Genomic DNA, 20,961 nt, shown 5'->3' with positions numbered 1-20,961 from the left:
CTTAATTCCTTAAAGAATAATTCATTGGTGTCGTCATCCTGGATGGGAGGTCTATAGTAGACTCCTACTATGACTTCCACATTATTTATTTGCCCCTTGATTCTTACCGAGAGAGTCTCAACTGCACCATTGCCAACTGTGAGCTTTATACATTCCAACCCTTCTATTAAAAAGCCCACCTCTTCTGCCCTGCCTGTGCCTCCTAAAGAACCCATAACCATCCAGTTACAGGGCACTCCAGTCACAGGACTCATCCCACCAGCTTTTACTTATGCCCATGATGTCAGACCTCTGGGATTGGGCCTAAGATTTGAGCTTGTTGCATTTGTCCTTCATGCTGAATGCATTGGTTTAGAAGCATTTCAGGTGTGGTACTTTCTAGTCACTATCCCGTGAAGGAGATTGAGGGTTCCCATTAGTGTTTGTTTCCTCGAGTTTGGTCACGCCATTCCATCACTCATTACTGGCAAGCCTGGTATTTTCCCTTTCCCCCTTCCAAGCTAGTTTAAAGCTCTGTCAATGACCCCTGATAGTTCCTGTGCTAGAACTCTTTTTCCACTCTGAGAAAGTCTCATCCCGTCAGGTGTCAGTAGATCAGGTGTTGAATAGATCAGTCTGTGATCAAAAATCACAACATTTTTCCAATTACACCAAGCTTGGAGCCACTCATTGACCTGATGAATCTGCCTATTCTAATCAATATTATTACTTGTTACTGGAAGGGTCAGGGAAATCATTACCTGTGCTGATCCTTCTACCAATCATCACAGGGCCCTGTGATTGTCCTCAGACTTCTCTTTTTTATTTCGTCAATACCAGTTTGAACAATCAATAACATAGTAATCAGAGGGCCTTACTGGACTGGAGAGTTTTCTGGTAATGTCTCTTACCTGAGGCCCCGGGAGACAGCAGACTTCCCTATGATTTGGGTCCAGTCTGCATATCAGGCCCTCCATTCCCCTCAGAAAGGAGCCTCCTATTACAACTACCGTTCTTTTCCTTGTAACAGAAAAGGTCATGATGCAGGGCACAGATGGTGTTGCTTCAGGAGGCCTCACTGTCCCAGAAGGACCTTTGCCTGCCTCATCAGTTGTCTGAACTTCTACTTCCAGAGACTTGTATCTGTTGTAGAAGGTGTCAGTCCTAATTGATAAGTATTCAGAAGGAAGAGGAAACTTTCTTCTGGTATGTGCAGTGACCTGCTTCCAGCCTTCATCTTTAACAGACCCTTCACTAACAGTCCCTTGACTAGCTACCCTGTAGGGTTCTGAGTCCACCTGTTTCTGCACTATAGCAGAGATCTAGGAATCCCAAGAGTCTTTAAACTGTAGCTTCTCTAAAAATAACAGGTCAATCTTTTGCTCCTTCACTCGAATACTATGTAGCCTGTTCACTTCCTTCTGTAGCTCTCTCACCTGACGACACAGCTCTTCAACCACAGCACATCTTCTGCAAAAGAACTGTTTGGCAGCCTGAGCCTCGAGGAGAGGCATCAGGCACACCTGGTAACCTGTGACCTGGAGAGCTGCGTCTGCCATCAGCAGGTCTGTCTGTCTGAAGGCCTCTGACATGGCTTGTTCAGTGACTCCAGCAGTTACAAATAAAAATCAAATCAGTGCTGTGTTTAAAGCAAGATGCTCTTCTCAGTCCCTTAGGAAAGATTGTATCTAAAAATTGTTGTTTCTCCAATTGTTTGTAAACAGAGTTTGTTCTCTGTTTATCTCCTGCTTTCCCAAGTTTCTCTTCTAAAATTGCTGATAGCCTTGGAGTTGTAGCTGTTCCTTCTCTTCTTGCACAACAGATGGTCCTACAGGGTCGGCAAGGTCTGTAATTGCAAAAAAACCACAGACAACCAGATTGCTGCACCTCCATTAGTGCAAGCAGCAGCAGTTTGTCACAGTGGCAAAAGTTTGTCTGCGTCCAGCAAAAAATTATGCTGGATTAAGTAATCAATTCCATGTGCTTTGCATTAAGTAAATCATGTCATATGGAAATAAAGATCATCTGACAACATATTGTGATTGCTTTAGAGCTCACAGTTCTGGGCTGAGAACAGTAAAGCAGGAGATATCAGATAAAGGCTAAGAGACACCAGCAATGCCCATGAATCCCTGAAAGGTCCAGGGAAGCAATGGAACCTGCAGTAGTGCTGCGTAACATGTCTACATCTTAATTTAGAACTGTAAATATATAAATTATTTCAAATTTCCCTTACAAGTACATGGGAGATATGTCTCCATTCAAAGAAATGGAGAACTCCAGATGCACATCATGAAATGCAATTTTACTTTTTCATCAAATTTGTTTTCATACAATGTAGTTCTTCAAGCTGTAGTTATATGAACTATCTTTTGATACCAGTCCAGATTGACTTGATTCTTTCTCCTGCATCATGTCTTCTTCTATGCTACTGCAGTTGTTCTCACAACTTCTATGGCAAAGCTTACCAAGGAACTGATCTGGATGAGAAATAAAACATTATATTTTTTCTGGACTATTTTTCAACCAGATTAATTAATGTCCTCATTTACTGCAGTGCAACAAAACTCATTGTGATGACACAGGAACGGACAGATTGCAGTGAAAGTAGAGGTGTAAAGAAAACAAGGAGAGGATGGTAAGAGATGGTTTAAACAGCACCGCCACAATACGTATTGCAGTCTCAGTTTACTGATTCAAAAATATTTTCCTACCCCAAACTGAAGACAAAATTATGTTCCTTAACAACTCTCAATATATGAATGCATTCTGTTCCACTGTGCACATATACAGCAAAAACCTGTTTTCAGTCAGATACTTTAACACAGACTCTGTCACAGTCAGATGTTATTTGTCTACAAATAGGAAAATCAAGATTTGGAGCAGGACAAGGGAAATAAGCATCTTGCAACATGACTCTTTGGGCCAAATTCCACATGCGCAGCTCCCACTGAGATCCAAATATGGGCCACATTTATTTCCAGATTGAGCACAGAATGTGTCTCTGTTGTTATTGAAATTAAAAAGGGAATGAGCTTTTGAACATTATTCCATTGGTCAGACTTGCTAGCTCAACCTATGTCCAGTGATCAACCTCTCCTTTTACCCTAAGTGGCATTATTTATGTGCCCAGCATGAGGTCTGGGGAGATACCTGTTACTTAGGCTGCAAGTTAAGCTTGATTTAGATCCATATTTAAACAGAGTATTTTGAAAAATAATTTTTCAAATACTCATAGGTGAGATGGCAATGTTAAGATGCCTTCAGCTGAAATGGTGCTGCAGTTTCTACACTGTTGGTAAAGTTTCATTTGGAGGTTGTTATTCATGTCAATCAGGAGCTTGGAATAAAAAATAAAAAGTGCAATCTGTGCTACTGAAGTTTCTCTAACTGTACCCACATAGATTGAAATCAGTTGTGAGGGCAATTTCCTCTCTTACAGCTGGTTTATGGCCTCCTGTCTGACTGCACTGCATTGGTTTCTTCCTCTGCCAGTACTTGCAAAGGGAGGCAGGACAGTTCTCAGACTTCTCTATCCCTTGCTGCTGCTTCCGTTTGCTGCCCAGCACTCAGCTTCCTGTTATTTCTGCTAATGGGTCTCGTAGTGTTTCTCTTGGCCATTCTTCAGGCAAATTGATTTCCATTTCATGGCTCTGTGTGTGAGACTTGGCATCTGAAATATGTATCTCTTCAGACCCCTCTGACTATGGAGGAAGGGTGCAAGGTACCTAGTTCAGCCTCTCTCAGCATTGCCACAAAATTACATCAGACACATTTTTGTTCACTGTGCTGGCTGCTGTTTAGCTTGTGGTGCATAACTCTTTCCCACATCTGGTCTGAAGAATTTAGACCTCTCACTGAGGGACTAAGAATAGCATGGTGAGAGAAATCACTGAGTCAGCAGCGTAACAGTGCCAAGAGTGAGCATCTTGTTCCTTATGTAGATAAAGCTACATAAGATACCCCGAGAAGTTAAAATTGATTCTCAGAGTTGGAACTAAAAGAGATTCCTGCAGAAACTTCTATGTCAGGTGAGAGACATAAGAGAGAAGCTAGAAACGACAGGAGAACCTTGAGATCGTACTGTGTAGAGTGGCTCTGATCTATGTTACGTTCGAGCAGTCTGTGTGAGCAAAAAGTGGTGCAGCATGACACCCATCCTTTCTAAACTGAGGAGAGTGCTGGCCTTCTAATAGAGGAGAATCTTTATCCCATTATGTCTTCATGGAACAGAAAAAAACCTCTCTAAAATAATTTTAACCAGAATTATCTTTTTCTTTACAATATAAATTCTAACTCATTGCTTTGTATGTTGCTGCGTAATAAGTCCTTTTAAGCAGTCCCTCAATACTACCAAATGTTTTCTTATACCTCTTAAAATAAGGAATGTTTTCCCATCCTACATAGTCTTTGGTTTTCATTCTTTTCAGTGTGATTTCTGCTTTGTTCCTTCTCCATGTTAGGAGATGATAATGAGGTTCACACACCTTCTGCTCTGGTGCTTGGAAATCTACCCTGGGTTTAGCTCAGCTGCAATGAGCTGAGAGGCTTCCCCTTGCATGCTGCCAATTTTCGGTGCACTCATATATGGCTGACGCAGTAGGGGGCTAATCCCAACAGCAAACATTATACTCTTTCCATACTCACACTGTGGAATCAAGGGTAAAAAGTTCTCTTTGAAGCCCCTTTTCTCTGACCGGTCTGGCAAGCTAACATGGACTTCCCAGATTCTGGACAGAATTCAAATGTATCACAGTGCAGCTCAGTAAGAGTTGCAATTGTCCCAGGCCCTTCCAGTACACCAGCCTTCCTGTAGCACGTGATCAGCAGGACATGCTTCTTTTACAAGTAGTAGGAAGCCATTTATTTAAGCATGGCTGCAGCCAACATTCTTGAGCGGTTTCCCACTGCAAATTTACCTATTTTTATCCATCCACTATCTCCCATGCCTTATGTTGCTGTATGCACCACTGTGAAACAGAAAATAAGTAATTTAGTGAAATTATTTCTGATCACTGGACATAGGTTGAGCTAGCAAGTCTGACCAATGGAATAATGTTCAAAAGCTCATTCCCTTTTTAATTTCAATAACAATAGAGACACATTCTGCACTCAATCTGGAAATAAATGTGGCCCATATTTGGATCTCAGTGGGAGCTGCGCATGTGGAATTTGGCCCAAAGAGTCATGTTGCAAGATGCTTATTTCCCTTGTCCTGCTCCAAATCTTGATTCTCCTATTTGTAGACAAATAACATCTGACTGTGACAGAGTCTGTGTTAAAGTGTCTGACTGAAAACAGGTTTTTGCTGTATATGTGCATGATGGAACAGAATAATTTTACTGATCTCTTGGGGGTTACTCAGAACTGGACTGGCACACATCTGTTGTGTATCACCCTGGAAGGGTATTTTTGTACCAAATTTTTATCAGGTCCTTGAATTCATAGGTAGGTCTTCCTTCTAGCTATGATTCCAAATAAGAGAGGCAATATTTGCAACATTACATATTTGCAAGTGTTTCCCATATTAATCTGATTTTTTTGGAACACTAGTGAATTTTCAGATTAACTGTACTATAGAAAAGTAGATGATGCTTTATGCACTCAGTTTCAGCTCTTTGAAACCAGGGCAATAAAAAAAATCACATGCAGGTAATCTGGGGAGGAATCTGCTTTCTTCCTCACATGCGGGAAGAGGAATGCTTCCAATCAGATTAATTCAGACAGGGACCAAAACTTCTTTCAGTGTACACTCATTTTTAGCTGTGAACATTGCTCATTTAGGCTTGTTTGATACTCACAGATAAAAGCATAGTGGAGACTAAATGTCCTATTGATAGAGGAATTGGACAACTAGGACATGGTCCTGAAAACTGTAAAGAAAAGGTATGTTTCCCCTGAATAGAAAGAACAACTTACCCATGTGTCTTCCACCTTCTCTGGGTGACCAGGGTCCTTAGACAGGAGGAAGCCCCAGCTTGCAAGAGGATGAGGGAATATTGTGATTTACCTCTGAACATTTTCTTCCAGGCAAATCTACTTTCTGATTTTGACCTGAATTTTTAAGTAGATTGGCATGAAACAGATGTCATTCAAAAGTGAATTTCTTAGTAAGCAAATTTGCCTTGACATTTCTCTCTCCCTGCTACATCTGCAGCCCAACGTTTAGCTCAAAATGAAATCTTTGGGAGCAATGTTCTCCACTTCCTCTGTAAGAACCACAAGAGGTCACACACAGGACACCAAGGGTAACAGATCCACAGCAAGGCAAGCTTAAAAGTGATGGCTTTGCTTCTCCACGTGGCTTACATCTCCTGGACTTCACATGTATTCTACTTTAAATTGTTGAAAGTATAAGTAGCACGGGCCCATATATTTCTCCTTTTGATCTGTTACTTGTCTTTGCCTTGTGTTTTCCCATACTGGAAGGTCTTCATGGCTACTCTCTCGCGGTGCAATACTCTCTAGAGCTGCTGCACAAATGTGGCTCTGAAAACTAATCAGAGAGCTGCTGGTGGACCATGATCCATCTGAGTCCATTTTGATCACTTAGAGCCTGTGTATTGTTGTTGATGCATTATTAGAGTTGAGCAAATGCAGAAGCACATTTCTCCATTATTCTCCATAGTCATTCATGATACACTTAGCAAAGATTAAACAAATTAATATAAAGCTTATATAAATAAATATGATTGTGACACATTCATCAGTCACTGTGCTATAAGTAGCCTTAGCCTTGACAATACGTGTGCATTAGTGTACAAGCTCTCAAGCACACTCCCAGCCTTCCAAATTCTGCAAATGGAATAGCAAATGAAGAGGTTACTCCTGTGTAGGAGGGTGTAGTACTTTTCTGACACTTTATGTGTTAGATTTCAGATGTACTGCTCTAATGAGAGCAAGAACTTCCCCACTCTTGAAGGCCCTACCCTACAGGGCTTAGAAATTCTTCCAGTGTAACTGCATTTTCAGCTTGCTTGACTACTTATCAAGGTCTTTATTTTTCCTTCCAGGGAAAGGAGGGAGGAGGGGACTTTTTCCCCTAGATCCCTTGTTTTCTCTGTTTTGCTTTGAATGTTGTAGTGTGTTTGGTTCCCCCCTTCCAATGTGCTCGGATGACCCAAAAGAAAGAGAAGTTCTTTTTTTTTTTTTCATCCCTTTTCCCTGAGGAGACAGAGAGAGAGAGGGGGAGGAAAAAGAAAGATTAAGATGTAAGCTGGCTAGATAAGCCTGGAACTGGGTTTATTACTACTGTTCAATAAGAGTACAAGGATATAAAAGCAAACCTGCTTTACTGGAGCTGGAGCGAGGTTGGTGGGAGACCTATGCTGATTGTGTGCCACTCTGAGAAGGGATGTTTCATTAATTACACATTAACTATGTGCACTGAGGAGGAGGCAGAGGATAAAAAATGCAGATGTTTCTGCTGCCCGACAGAATGAAAACCACTCTTGATCCTGTCAAAAGAACATTTTGAATCAAAGGGCTCCACAGAAGTGGAAGAATGAGTTTTGTGGCTGAGTGCAATGGTGAGGCCTTTTAATCATTAAACCCTTTTAAAGCGGTAAAATGAACATCCATTGTCATGGCCACTCCGATGAGGCCATCGGAGCTGGTGAAAAGGGAATGCTTTACGAAGGGCACTAAAACAGGACACAACCAGCCCCGCTGCTGGATTTCTAAAGGTAACAACAGCAGTGCATGACAAAGAATGAAAAGATGGCCCAGGTTGGTTTGCTTAAATTACTTTCCTCCGCAAACCCTCCTTACAAGCAAAACATGCACCAGATATAATGAGCATGAGGACTTCACAGGCAGGCAGTTCCCCTCCTTTGTTTTCTCAGAGTTTTACTGTCTTGGATTAATTTTTTTTTTGTTCTTCAAGTGAAAGCTCCTTACGAAAATGGATTGAAATACTGTTTTATTCTTAATCACTCTCTACAGTCCTCGTAAAGTCATTAGCATTGTGAGAGGAATGATCCTCTCTTCTTGTATCCACTACACCCCTGGTGCTCCAAGTATGCAGGGACAGCAATGTTGTAAGACTGTTTCAAATAAAACATCTCCAGCCCATTTTTAGAAAACAGACTTAATTTTAATTTGTCAAGCCATGACCCTGGAGTTTTAGTTATACCCTTTCCTTGCTTCTTTCTTCTTCTTCCCTTTAATTTCTCAGTAGAAATGATTCAATAAAGTATTTCTCTCATCAGTCTAGGAAGAATTAAAAGATTTATTTCCCAAAGTTCATACGAGCCTTGGAAAACCATATTGTCAGGTTTTTTGGAGCAGAACTTGTCAGAGAATAGTAACCTCATTTCATGGCGAGTTTCATATCTAGGTTTTGTTCCAACAGGAAACAAAATGGAATTAAATCTCAGCTCCTAGGTAATCCATCTGACAGACACCTTGGTACCATGAACCTTGACATTCTGGACTGTGAAAGAAGCCAGAAGAAGATGAAAGCTAAAGATAGTAAGCTTTTCTGGCTCTCAGCCATCCATCGAAACAAACTGCTGACAATCTGAGTACTTTGGGAGCTCTGGCTTTGGAGGGAGATCAGCTAGTCAGACTTTCATATGATCAGCAATTTTTTGAATTTGAATGCTGAAGTCTGAACAAACTCTGAAAAAATATCAATGCAGCTGAATCAGCAGAATGGGATGAAAAATATTTTTATGAACTACTTTAAACCAATTCTTTACAAATAATTTCTAGGATACAGCTAATAGTGAGAACTTTATAGTTACTGTGGTATTTGGGATGCAAATATATTTTAAACACTGTACATATTAATCCTTATATCGAATATAAAAAGAAGTGAATAACATGATTTCTCAGGTGCCCTTGAGGCTATTTGTGTACTAACTGTACTGTTTAGCTGTGAATCCTATTTTATTTTTAGTTAAGGAAGAATGGTAAAAACACTACTCTTATGATGCTTGATTACTATATAATCTGAGCTACGTGCTTATGTAAGGGCAGAAGCCTGGAGAAACTCATCAGGAATTTCTATATGAAGAAAAGAGCTTTATGGCTCCTCATCTGTGAGGAGATTTGATGAGAACATGCTCGGGGAATATTGGTGCAGGATTTGTCATCACACTTCAGATGGAGCCAGCTCTTCAAAGCCCTGGAGGGGTTTAAATTATGCAGAAAAAGTGCTTCTTTCCAGATTTCCCAACTTGTCTATCAACTAAAAATTTTCTCAAAGACACATTTTCACTTTTGTAGGAATTCAAATGGTGGTCCTTATTTATTTAGTTAACTCTAAAAGAGGCCATGTGACTGGCTCAGTGCTTTGCCAGAGAGAAAATTCAAACCCCTGCCTAAGGAAGTAGCAAAGTAGTAAAGAAAGCACTTCATACAGAAGCAGCAAAGAAAACAAGTGCTATAAAAATGCTTCCTCCCTGGCAGCAATCCAAAGGGATTGATAGATAATTCTGGGTGCAGCTCTGAGATGCAGCGAGAATACAGATGAAAACAGGTCATTACAGCAGGCCAGGATGACAGGGTGATACCCAAACTGCTAGGAGGAGTGACCTACAGGAAGCATTGAAAAGAGCTATTCAGAGACTTTCATTGGAATTACAGGTAACTCGGACATGCAGAAGACTGTTTTCTGTGCCTGCTATGAATGGCTACTTATACAGTTCAGGGAGGGGCTTGGACAGCTAAAGTCACTGCTAAAAATAGATTCAGGATCAAATATGTGTGTGGGATGATAATGAGACAGGAGAAGATGATGGCCAGCCCAGTTCTTATTGGAAATACTAAAGGCACATCTGGGCAATCTCTACTCTTGTACTACCTACAAAGGTAATGATGCTATAGTGGACCGAGCATAGTAAACTCCATCCTCTGACATGGGCTTTATAAGGACAGTGTTAACCAGCAACAGCTCAGGCTATATACCCTGAAATTTTGCACTGATGCTGATCTAGAATCATGCTTGTAGAAGTTATATCAGTTTAAAGTATTTCCAGCTTTTCTTGGTTTCCCATGGTAAAAACAATGTTGCAATTATTAGCTTTCTGATTTTCCTTCTCAGTGCTATCTGTAAGCTTTTACCTTCATTTTCAAAAAAATGTTTAAAATAAAAATGACAGCTTTCTATTATTTTATATTGGTGGTTCCTTGCTTCAGAAATATCTGGGGCATATCAAGATGGAAATAGAGGTAACACAAGCATGGTTCAAATGAAATTAATTCAGAACTGTTATTCTGTAACCTGCAAGGAGGAAAGATGCTTTCCCTATTCTGGCTGAGCTAATATTCCCGCCTTTACTGAATCACACCAAACTAGCCTTCTGCAGCTACTAACAAGCAGCTATGCACCAATCCTTTGTTTTGGCTGTGGTCCACCTACCAAGCAGACTGATGCTTCAGTCTCCTTCATCCTGACATCTCCTTGGGCAGATGGCAAAACAACCAATGCCAGTGGAAGGCTCAGACAAGTGGATTTCCTTGGCTGGAGCTGAAAAGAAATATTGTGTCTCCCAAATAATTACAGATAAAGTAAAACAGAAAATAAAGAAAACAAGGCAAAGAATGACATAACAAATTATTTTTACTCTGCATTCAGAATCCTAAAAGTATTTCCAATATCTCCAAGAAATTTTTGATGCTCAGCATAGGTCGGGTTAAGGCACTCTGTTTTTCAGTAATGTTCTGCTTTGAATTTTGGGTACCTCAGTTTGGTCACCTAACCAACAGAAGGCACCCCCAGGTCCTGCTGGCTATAAAAAACACCCTCCTGAGGCTTTGTCACAGATGTAACAAGTGAGTGTGTTGAAAAAGTCACTTGTTTGTAAACAAAGCATTTTACAATGCCTTGTGAGATGTTTTAAGTGAGCCTATATCGCATAAAGCTCCTCAGGGATCTGTCCCAGCAGCAGCAGCAGTGCACAAAACAAAGTCACTTCTTCTGTTGCACTTTATTCTGTTGTCATGTTAAAAGCAATGAATTTATTTCCCCCTCTCAGCCCTCCCTCAACTACTGCAGCCCTGCAGTAAATCAAAAAAGTAAACTCTCATTCTCATTGTGCAGGGCTTACTTCCAGGCCTCTACAGTTTCCACAGTAACTAATTAGAAATTTGCATCTCTAAGAAAGAATTATTTAATACTGATGTAAGCTCTTTTATTCTTCGGAGCTTGGCCTTTTGCTACTCAACTTCTGGTAGATGTTGGGCCTTAAGGTCATACTGTACAAACTCTGAATGTAGGTGGCCCTAGTCTTGCTTTTTTTATTTTGGATGATTCATATCCTGTGAAGAAAATGTCTTGCCAGGTTTTTGTTGAATGGCAAAGATTTGAAAGGCAGCACCCAATTCATTTAGTAGCCATTTGTTTTAAACTGTAACATCTTCCCCATTCCTCATTAGCTAACTCTTGTGTAATTGAGTCATGCATTTTTAGCCTTGTTAAACCAGTGGAGTTAGGTCACACTGATGCACCTTTCCCATTAGTTCCATTTGCTGCCCCTGGCTTTCCGCCTTCAAGCAGGTCTTTTATTTCTCATAGCAGGAAAGAAAGCCTCGGATACTCCAAGTGCACAGATATGCGTTTTATAGCTCAGCCATAGGTACAATAAATCCAAGACACTGTCCCACAGTCTCAGAGAAGATATAAATACTGAGAGAGTAGGAAGTGGAGGCTGCAAAGTGAACAAAAGCCTTCCTTCATGTTAGAAAATGGCTTGGAGCATTTTTTGTCCCAGACCAGCAAGTGCCCTTTCCAAAGCTGTGCTAGCTCAAGCTACAGCTGATTCTAACAGGCTTTGCATCAGGCTCCCAGTCAGTTTGCCAGCTCAGGCTCAGCAATTTTTCACCTATTGTACTTTTCTACAAATGAGCTGTCAAGAAATAAGCACATCCATTACCATCTCTTCCTACCATCAAATGGATCTTACCCATCCTCTTCTGTCCAAGTGGTGTACTGCTGTACCTAAAAGGACTTCAGTAGGACTCTTTTCATAGCCTTGCAATATTATAACTTTATAATCTTACAATTTAATATTATATGTATTATCTTTAAAACATCCTATATATACTAGTCATATGTGCACATATATGTATACATATGCATATACACATATATATGATCATATAAACTTATAAGGGAAAAGGAACAGGTATGCTGGTTTCCTCTCCTTTGCAATCATTTCCAAAGAAGACATCACAACTGAAGAGGAATGACTGCATCAACCCATAATTTTCTGATTCTGGAGTTGCAAATGACCAATTATTGTAACTTAATGTAACCTAAATGAATTGAGATAAAAATAAATGCAACTTCAAGACCACCTCCATTCGTAATGCTGTCTGTAGCAGAGGTATTTGAGAAATATAATGATTCTGCACATGTATAAATAAACAGCATCACAGACTCCATTTATTTTCTTCTTCGGTCAAAGGAACTCTGAATTTAGAAATAAGCCACAAATATTGCATACACAATATGGTCCAGTATGATCCAAGCATTGTGAAAGGTAGCCTAAAAACATAATTATGGGCATCCTGGGTGAGACCCCAAATCCATCTATGTCAGTGCAAGAGTCACCAAGAGCTGATGCATAGAGAAGGGTTAAAGAGCAGGAATGCAATACTCCCTTCAGTGCAGAGTTCTGTGCTGCTATAGGAGATTTTGAACAAAAGTCACTTTCTTGTGTTTCCTAGTATAATGGTAGAATAGCCTTTGATGGTTTCTTCGTCCATGAGTTTGTCCAGCTGCTTTCTGAACTCAAGTAAAATCCTGGCACCCACACCATCCTGTAGCAAGCAGTTCTCAGCTAAACACAGTTAAAGAAGTCTTCTTTGAAGATATTTTCCTATGGCAAGTATTAAGAGATAATATTTATCTGTTATTTATTCCAATCTGTTTCTCCTTACATTGGAAAAACATGCACAGAGCTTTTATCTTAAAGATGCTCTTTGAGTGTGATTCAGCCTCATTGTTTTACTGTCTATTGTCAAAGACTGAGTCTGCACTTAATATTAATAGGTTAAGCACAGGATTTGTAGCCCTAGTTCTCACAGTCTCATGACTCTTGCTGTGACTAAAGGATGCAATGCTATTGCCTACACACAAGCATCTAATCCATTTAAGAAGCTTTAGGGCATCCTGTCTGGTTGCCAAATGCTTCTCCAGAAGGCCCACTCTCTCCTTTGGGCCTATGCTGATCTGGTACCCCTTTGTCAAACTACTGAAGTGCACCTTTAGGGAAGAACCTCTCTGATGATGTTTTCAAGAGATTACTAAGATATGATATTTCTCAGTGGGATTTGACTGTAATTTTGCCTATTGCAGTCTAGGATTCTGTTCCCTCTTCTACCTCTTACTGTTGAAGAGAAAACAACACACAGACAACACTAAGGAAATGTCAGAGGAGGAGGATGGGACTGGCAGAAGTTTGCCAGCCCTCTGACAATAACTGTCTTCTTGGAGTAAATTGTGACAAAAGTAAACAAATCAGAATACAGAGAGTTTTTCGAGGATCCTGTGCCTCATCCTGTCATGCTAGCTAGCCATGTGTGAAGAGACATCCCAAAAATGTCTGTTATTGTAATTTAGATGCTAACCAGGTAAAAATTCAGCACTATATACAGGCAGGAAGTTCACCAGGTTAAATAAGACCTCTAAGAAACAGAGAAGCTTTTAACAAAATTTGTGACATTTTAAAACTATCTGTGAGAAAATAATCTTATTTTCAATAATCAGCAGCTTTCCTGTTCAAAAAGAGAGAGGTGGGCTTAATAAGAGTGCTTAAGTTCATGCTAAGAACTCCTGTCACTTATTATGCAATTGTGTGAACAGTCAGAACACCTCAGTGCTAGTTTTGCTACCCCAAAAATCTGACTTCATACTTTAAAATGGGAAAAGAACAGTTATAGATACGTAAGTAAGTATGGAAGAAGACAGGCATATTCACATATAAACCCACCTATGTCCACAAACTTCCTTCTGACTTGGTTTGATAACTGTTCAATAAATGTCTCTGACTTTTTCAAAATCAAACAAAAGGGCACTTTTAGGATGAAGCAAGGCAAGTAAAAAGATTTTTAGGAAAAGTTATGATTCCAGTTGAACAAATATGGGAACAATTATTTCTGTCTGAGTGGATTTCGAACAGCCTGATTCACTTCTCTTTTTTACTTTCCTAAGAACATTTACTGAAATGCATATTTTCACATGTGCATGTGGACAAGTGGTTATTTACTTGCATTGCCAAATGGAAACAATTAAGGTCAAAAAAAAAAATATCTCTTTATTTTGTTGTACTTTCTAAAAATCCTCCTTTCCTTCCAAAAAGCTTGCTCATAGGTTGTGCACAAAGAAATCATAGCTACAAAACTGGTAAAACCCATCAGATGAAACTATGCTCCATGAACCTTTCAGACTGTGCTCACCAAGTGAGAACAGGGAGAACAAGGAAATTTCGGTTGTGACATCATCCAGACCTCAGCCACTCCATCTAAATCACAGCCAAAGGGGAAGAGGGCCTCTGACCTGAGCAAAGAGGCTGTCTGGTTGTCAGTCACCTTAGCTGCAAACCTTAGGCACAGAGTGGCAGTAAAATGGGAAATTCCCATTAAGAACAACCCACCTTCACACCACGGGACATCTTCCCTGGGGACACCTTCATTCAAGCCACCTCATTAACACCTAGTTGTTAAGAGCAATTAGGCAGTCAGGTAGATGAGTGGGATGGGAAAGTTCACCCAGTTTTTTGTGGCTTGGATTGTGGAGCGAGGTTCGTAGAGTGAAGCTTGACAGTGCAGGTGCCTGCACACCAGAGCTGGAAACTGAATTTAAAACGAAGGCAGAAGAAAATGCACAACCAAGGGCATCTAATTAGATTAGTAGGGGTTTGGGGCTTTGGATGTCCCATAATTCAATCGATTAAAGTATGTTTTAATAGCAGGGTCTTTAATGGCATGTATCCCAAGGCACTATACAAAATAATAAAATTAACAGCTCATGTAATTATTATGGAGAGAGCACTACTACTTTCTATGTAAGATTTTATGCTTTCCACCATGAACCTGGTGCTGGCTTTGCTGCCACTAGATCTGTCACAAGAAATTCTACTGTCCCAGAGTCACAGAATCACAGAATGGGTAAGGTTGGACCAGTAGATCATCTGGTCCAACCTCACTGCTCAAACAGGGTCAGAATTATGTCCAGACAGTTCTTGAATATCTCCAGTGAGGGAGACTCCACAACTTCTCTGGACAATGTGTCCCAGTGCATAGTTACCCACACAGTAAAGAAGTTCTGCCTGATATTCAGGTAGAACTTTCTGTGCATCACTTTCTACCCATTGCCTCTTGTCCTACTGTTTGGCAACACAGAGAAGAGCCTGGCTCCAGATCTGCAACTGTAAAATGTAGCTAGAATTCTCTGTGTGCTTGAAAATACTGCAAGACACATGGATGGTCAGAAAGCAGTTCATCACCAGCTTGATGCAGATCATCTTGGCACTTGCAGACAATCTAGCATCAATCTCCACAGTCAGGACAGCAGTTTCTTGTCTGTGATGTGGTGCTGACTCCCACCCACGACTTCATAGGCCAGTGAAACATGGTCATTGGGTTTTAATCAGGCCAGTACTGGACTTGTTTACAGATTGAGTGCTTTATCTCCTCAAACATCCTCCTAATTGGAGCTATATGCCATGAATTAGCATGCTGCCAAGGCGACCTGGCAACTGATGCTGTGTTCCAGGACATTTTTACACTAGGATAATATGGGATGGGATCTTTAGTGACTTTAACTTGGGAAAACTCTGGTGTAGACCAATGAGAATTCAGATGTGCCAAGGATACTACTCCGCATATTTCTAAATATTTCACGAGGTACCAGCTGACATAAGACAGTTGTTATGCAAATTTTCATTGTTACATTACAGTTCTGCGTTTCAGACAGTTCAAGTTGTTGCTCGTATTTAAATTCCCAGTATGGTTTGCATACATTGTCAGGAGGAGATGCCTGACTGAAAAAAAAATCACAATCAAACAGGATATTTAAAACCAAAACCAATTATCCCCTCTTTCCATTTACTTCTTATGAACAACCAATATTTAAGTTGATTTTCTTTGAAGCCAACATTGCATGCTCCTCTGCTGCAATATAATATGCCAAGTGCTCCTCCCCAACCCCATGTTTTCAGCTGAGCAACGAGCCCTTTAACTGATGTTAGGATGTGACCAGCTGCTCCACCTTAGCTGTCCTTACCAGTGTTGTCAGAGGCAACTAAAATGTGCTGTACTGGAGGGCTGGGAAGTAATTCTCTCTAGTTCAGAGTCTGGTCAGATGACTTCTGCAACTTGGAATTATTTCCTATCAAAAGGATCTGTGTGCTTCCTACACCACAGCTGTGACAAACCTTCCCAAGTCTGCTGTGCATCACTGAGAGATCTTTAAAGTTCTCAGCAATGCCTCTATAAATTTCAAGATTAAAATAATAATTGTAAGAAAGCAAACAAACATCATAATCAAGAGAGAAAAAAACCCAACTACCTCCTACTTGCCACTGCATCCCAAAGAAATTATGCTGTTCCTCCTTATAAATAATAGGGGTGTGCAATGTGTCATTCCTATTCAGTGTTTGTGGGTTTTTTGGTGCTTATTGATGCTGCATCTGTTTTGTCAGTGCGTCAGCTAATGGAGAAAGTTAATTGTGTTGGTTGTAAGGCCACCTGTCACACACATGCCTCATTTCCATACTAATAGCCCAACAGTGGCAGGCAGTGTACTCCTCTGCAGTAACACACACAGCCTCTTTGGCAACCTGGGCCAAATGTGCCTATGCAGCAACTGCAGCCCTCTTCTCTGAATGCCTCCAGTGTTGTAGCTTTGCATTAACCCCCCATGGACCTCTCCAACCCAGAGGGTTTTTTTTAAACCCTTACAGACACGCTGGGTGTCACATTTTACTCTGGGAGGGTGACAGGCACAGCTCTACTTCCCTGGCAGGTTGGGTGCTTCGTATTCTCCCTGACCAGCAGAATATTTTGCTCTCTTTGCACTGTTGTGTCAGGCACCTATTGCCAGCAAAACCTGGCGAGCACTGTCAGTAATGATGTTCACATCAGTGGTGAGGACCAGTTGAAAGTCCATCTCTTTTGTCCCTTCTGTTAGCATTTCGAACGAGGAAGACCATGAGGGTTGGAGCCAGGGACAAAAAACGTGCCTGCAGCTGAGGCAGACACAATCATGCTGGGATGCAGTGGGTCTCACAGAGATGTAAATAAAATTCACTTTAGTGATAGAACCAATGCCAAAAAAGATATAATTGATGAATATTTTATTTTAACATATGGGAAGCTATTCCATCAGCCAAAATGGACAGAGGTTTTACTTCCTTCTTCCTTTCCTCCTTCTTTCTTCATATAGAAGATTATGTAAGTAAAGGAATTTATTTTGAACTATCAAGCCTGCTCAGAGTCTGTGATTCTTCTTGAAGTTTTCCTACAGTCTGCAAAAATCCCCCATAAAACTCTGACAGAGTTTACACTAAAGGCACGCCTCATGAAGTAATACCTGGCATCTTGATGGCTTCAGGGGAAACTGGTCTTTGTGCTTTTTAAATCACTCTAGTTGAAATTAAAAATGCCATATGTGACTATTGAGTTTGCAAAGGAACGTCACATAGGCTAAAAGACCAAGAGTAAGTGAGCTGCTACTCCTTTGCATTTTCTGTCTATAAGAGTTTTAAAGAAAATACCCCAGATGTAAAATATCTCCTAATGATGTAAGCCAGTGATGCAGAGATTACTGTGCATGCATCATGGTCAGAAAAGGAAGCATCCACATCTATCAGGAAGGAACAAGCCAGATTATCCACTGCTTAGCTCATCTTATGATTAACAGCCCAGAGAAGATGCAGAATTACAGCAGCACCAGCCATCAGGCTTTCACCAGACTAAAAGTGAATTGATTTCATCTACAAAGCTATACACTTGTAGGAATTTCCTATTTCTCTATTGAGTGTCTCCAGCGGTGCCTGCAAGTATCTGTTTAGCAGCTGCTGTGGGTGTCCAGCTCACCTTGGGACTGAGGTGGGGGTGGGCATCTGTAGCCAGGCTCTGTGTGGAGGGTTCTGCAGAAAGACTTGGGAAAGCACTCAGCCAAAGTGAAAGAACTCTTGTCATTGGGACTGGAGGGTTACCAAGAAACTCATCCCAGGTCTTAGACCAGACTGGCCCTGTGTCAGCAAATAACAAGGGCATAAAAGATGGTCCATTGCACATCACAACAGGTGTTGACACATTCTTTTCACTTTCACTGCAGTTCTTCATGTCTCCTGATTCCCCACAGAAGGGAATGGCCAGAAGCCTTCTCTTACTGAAACTGAGAGTTTCATAGACACATAATCTTTCAAAACAGCAGCTAGGAGGAAAGTTGACTGAACTACTTTGTTTGCACAGAAAAAAAACCCTATTCTAGGAAATAAAAAAATGTGACTGCTTTTAGAAATTCTGTACAAGAAAATTGTTGCACAAAAAAACCCCATATAAAACCCATGAAGATGTGTCTGTAATTTTTCTTTTCTGGCTTCTCTTATATACTCTGCAGTAAGGTCACCCTGCTTGCTAGGCAATCCTGCATCCTTTTAGAGAAGATGCGTTGTTTAGTTTGAAGGAGGATGCATTGGGCCATAAAATGAGCAGTCTTTCAGGCTGCTGTGGCCCATTCTCACTATGGCTGGTTTTGTGGAGAACAATACTTCAAAATATTTTGTTGTTGAAGTGCATTTATTTGTTTTATGGGGATTGGTTGAATTAAAACATCAACTAAATATTTAAAATTTCTAAAGCTTTATAACCCACTCATCTACGGGACAAAGGCTGCCTCTTCAGACTGTGTACAGACTGATAGTTTCTACTTGGCTGAAGCAAGAGGTTTATTCTATAAACAAGATACTACCAGTGCCTCACAGTTTGCTATTGTGAGAAATGTACATCTGCCCAGCTTACTTTGGTGTGTAGGTGGATGCTTGGAGCCATGCTGCTGAGGAGGTGAGCTTCCCCTTTCCCCTGCTCCAGCAGAGCAGACTACTTTATCTCCTGAGTGGGTCTGAGGAATTTATCTTCTAAGTCTTCTAACTTCTCCCTGTGTGACTGTTATTCTCATCCCCACGGAAAGGGCATAAAATTATCTGCAAAAAGGCAGCACAGACTGTTTGGGACAAAAGAGTGTTTGTCAACTCCTGTATCCAGGTACACACAACTACCACCTTTCAGCTACATAGGAAGATGAAGAATTGATGCACACTATAATGTTCAAGTTTCCCAGAGGTGAATGCTGGGTAGCACAAGGCAAGATAACACAGTAATTTCCAACAAGTCCCCAGCCTCACATCCTATCTGCTGTACAACCTGGATAAGCCACGAAGGTTATCAGAGCTTCAAAGCCAGAGATGCAAGAATCCTTTAACATGAATACAACTTCAGTTTTCTACTACCTCTCACAGGCTGAAATTTTCTGAGAAATTTTTTCCAGCATAGCACAATCTTAGACATGGACATTCTCAGATCCTGACATGAAGTTACAGATTAAAAATGAGGCTGACAGTACTGCCAGTCTTTCTGTGATACTGGGACTTAAACTTTGTGGCTCTTGATACCACAGTGATAGCACTTTGACCAAATGAGGGGGTACAGTTTCCCACTCAAGTTCTTCTGCCTTTTGCATGAAAAGTTTTCCAGAGTGAAGTCTGTCTCCTTCTAGATATGTGCATAAACCTGAGAAATAGTTTTATTTTATACACATGTGACTGTCTGTGTATATACATACATGTAAAAGTAATTTATACATGCCTTTATAAACAGTTAATAAATATGCAGTATATTTAGAAATATTGAAAAAAATATGATTTCTAGAAATGGCAAAGGAGTTATTTTTACAAAAAGTAGTGGTCCTAACAAAATTGACACACTTCATTTTCCTTTCAATTCCTCTCTTTTCATGTTCTTCTGTTTTCTTGAGTGTAAAGCCAGAGTTGAAAACCTGAGTTTGGGCTTAATAAAAGTTGTCACTAAATTCCCACCAAATAATAGCATTTTACTTCTGGTGTTTGGGGTTTTTTTCCAGAGAAATATTTACATGGTTCTGAGAGAACACAATAGGTGATACTGTGCTTACACACCCATCCACCATACTGCATGCTGTGTTTTCTCCATGGACCTCCTGAGACTGTGTGATTGCATATATAACCTGGCTCCACACAGTGTCACTATTGTTCTGGCCCTTTTTTTAACCCACATGAGTTTTTATGCTCAGCATATCTTGGCATTGTGAATTCAAGGCCTGCTAAAGAAGGGCTCAATTTACCCCTGATTTACCCCTATAAATCAGCTAATAAACCATTGTAAGTACCGGTGTTGTTACACTTCATAGTGACAATGGGGACAGAATACGCTGGTACAGACAGAGGCACTCCAGCACTGAGGATTAAAATGAGCAGGAACCTCCATATTTTGAGGGTATGTGAGGATAGGCTAAAGAGGAAAATATACATGATAACTTCTCCATATGTGATTTCCAATGATGCTTCACTTTAATGCCTGCTACCAGTGACCAACCAGGCAAGCTAAAGGAAAGAACTTACTTGTAATACAGGTACTCTACCTCCACTTACTTATCTATCTTTAAACTGCCTTCCTATTTCCACAAGTCAGTGTGTCAGTCAAAAGTCACTTTAAGTCACCATCTTTTCCCAGGTAAATACAAAATCTATCTTTTCTGATATGAAAAACCTGCAAGAGAGATTAGATTGAAGGTGGTCCAGCGATGTGATTTTCCCTCTGTACTATGGCAGCAAGCGAGTGGAGCTTCAAACCCACCCCCTGTCACCAAAACATCTCTCTCCCATCCACCCTCCTCTGAGTGACATTTGCATAGAAGGAGAAGCCATCTCTGCTAGGAAAGAGCAAAGCGGAGCCCAGGCCTTCAGGAAAATGAGGGGTGCAATTAGGATT

This window comes from Manacus candei, unplaced genomic scaffold (genome assembly GCF_025592945.1).
Source record: "Manacus candei isolate 608988 ecotype Guabito, Panama unplaced genomic scaffold, ASM2559294v1 h1tg000034l, whole genome shotgun sequence".
NCBI classification, from domain to species: Eukaryota; Metazoa; Chordata; class Aves; order Passeriformes; family Pipridae; genus Manacus; species Manacus candei.
This window is presented reverse-complemented; position numbering follows the sequence as displayed.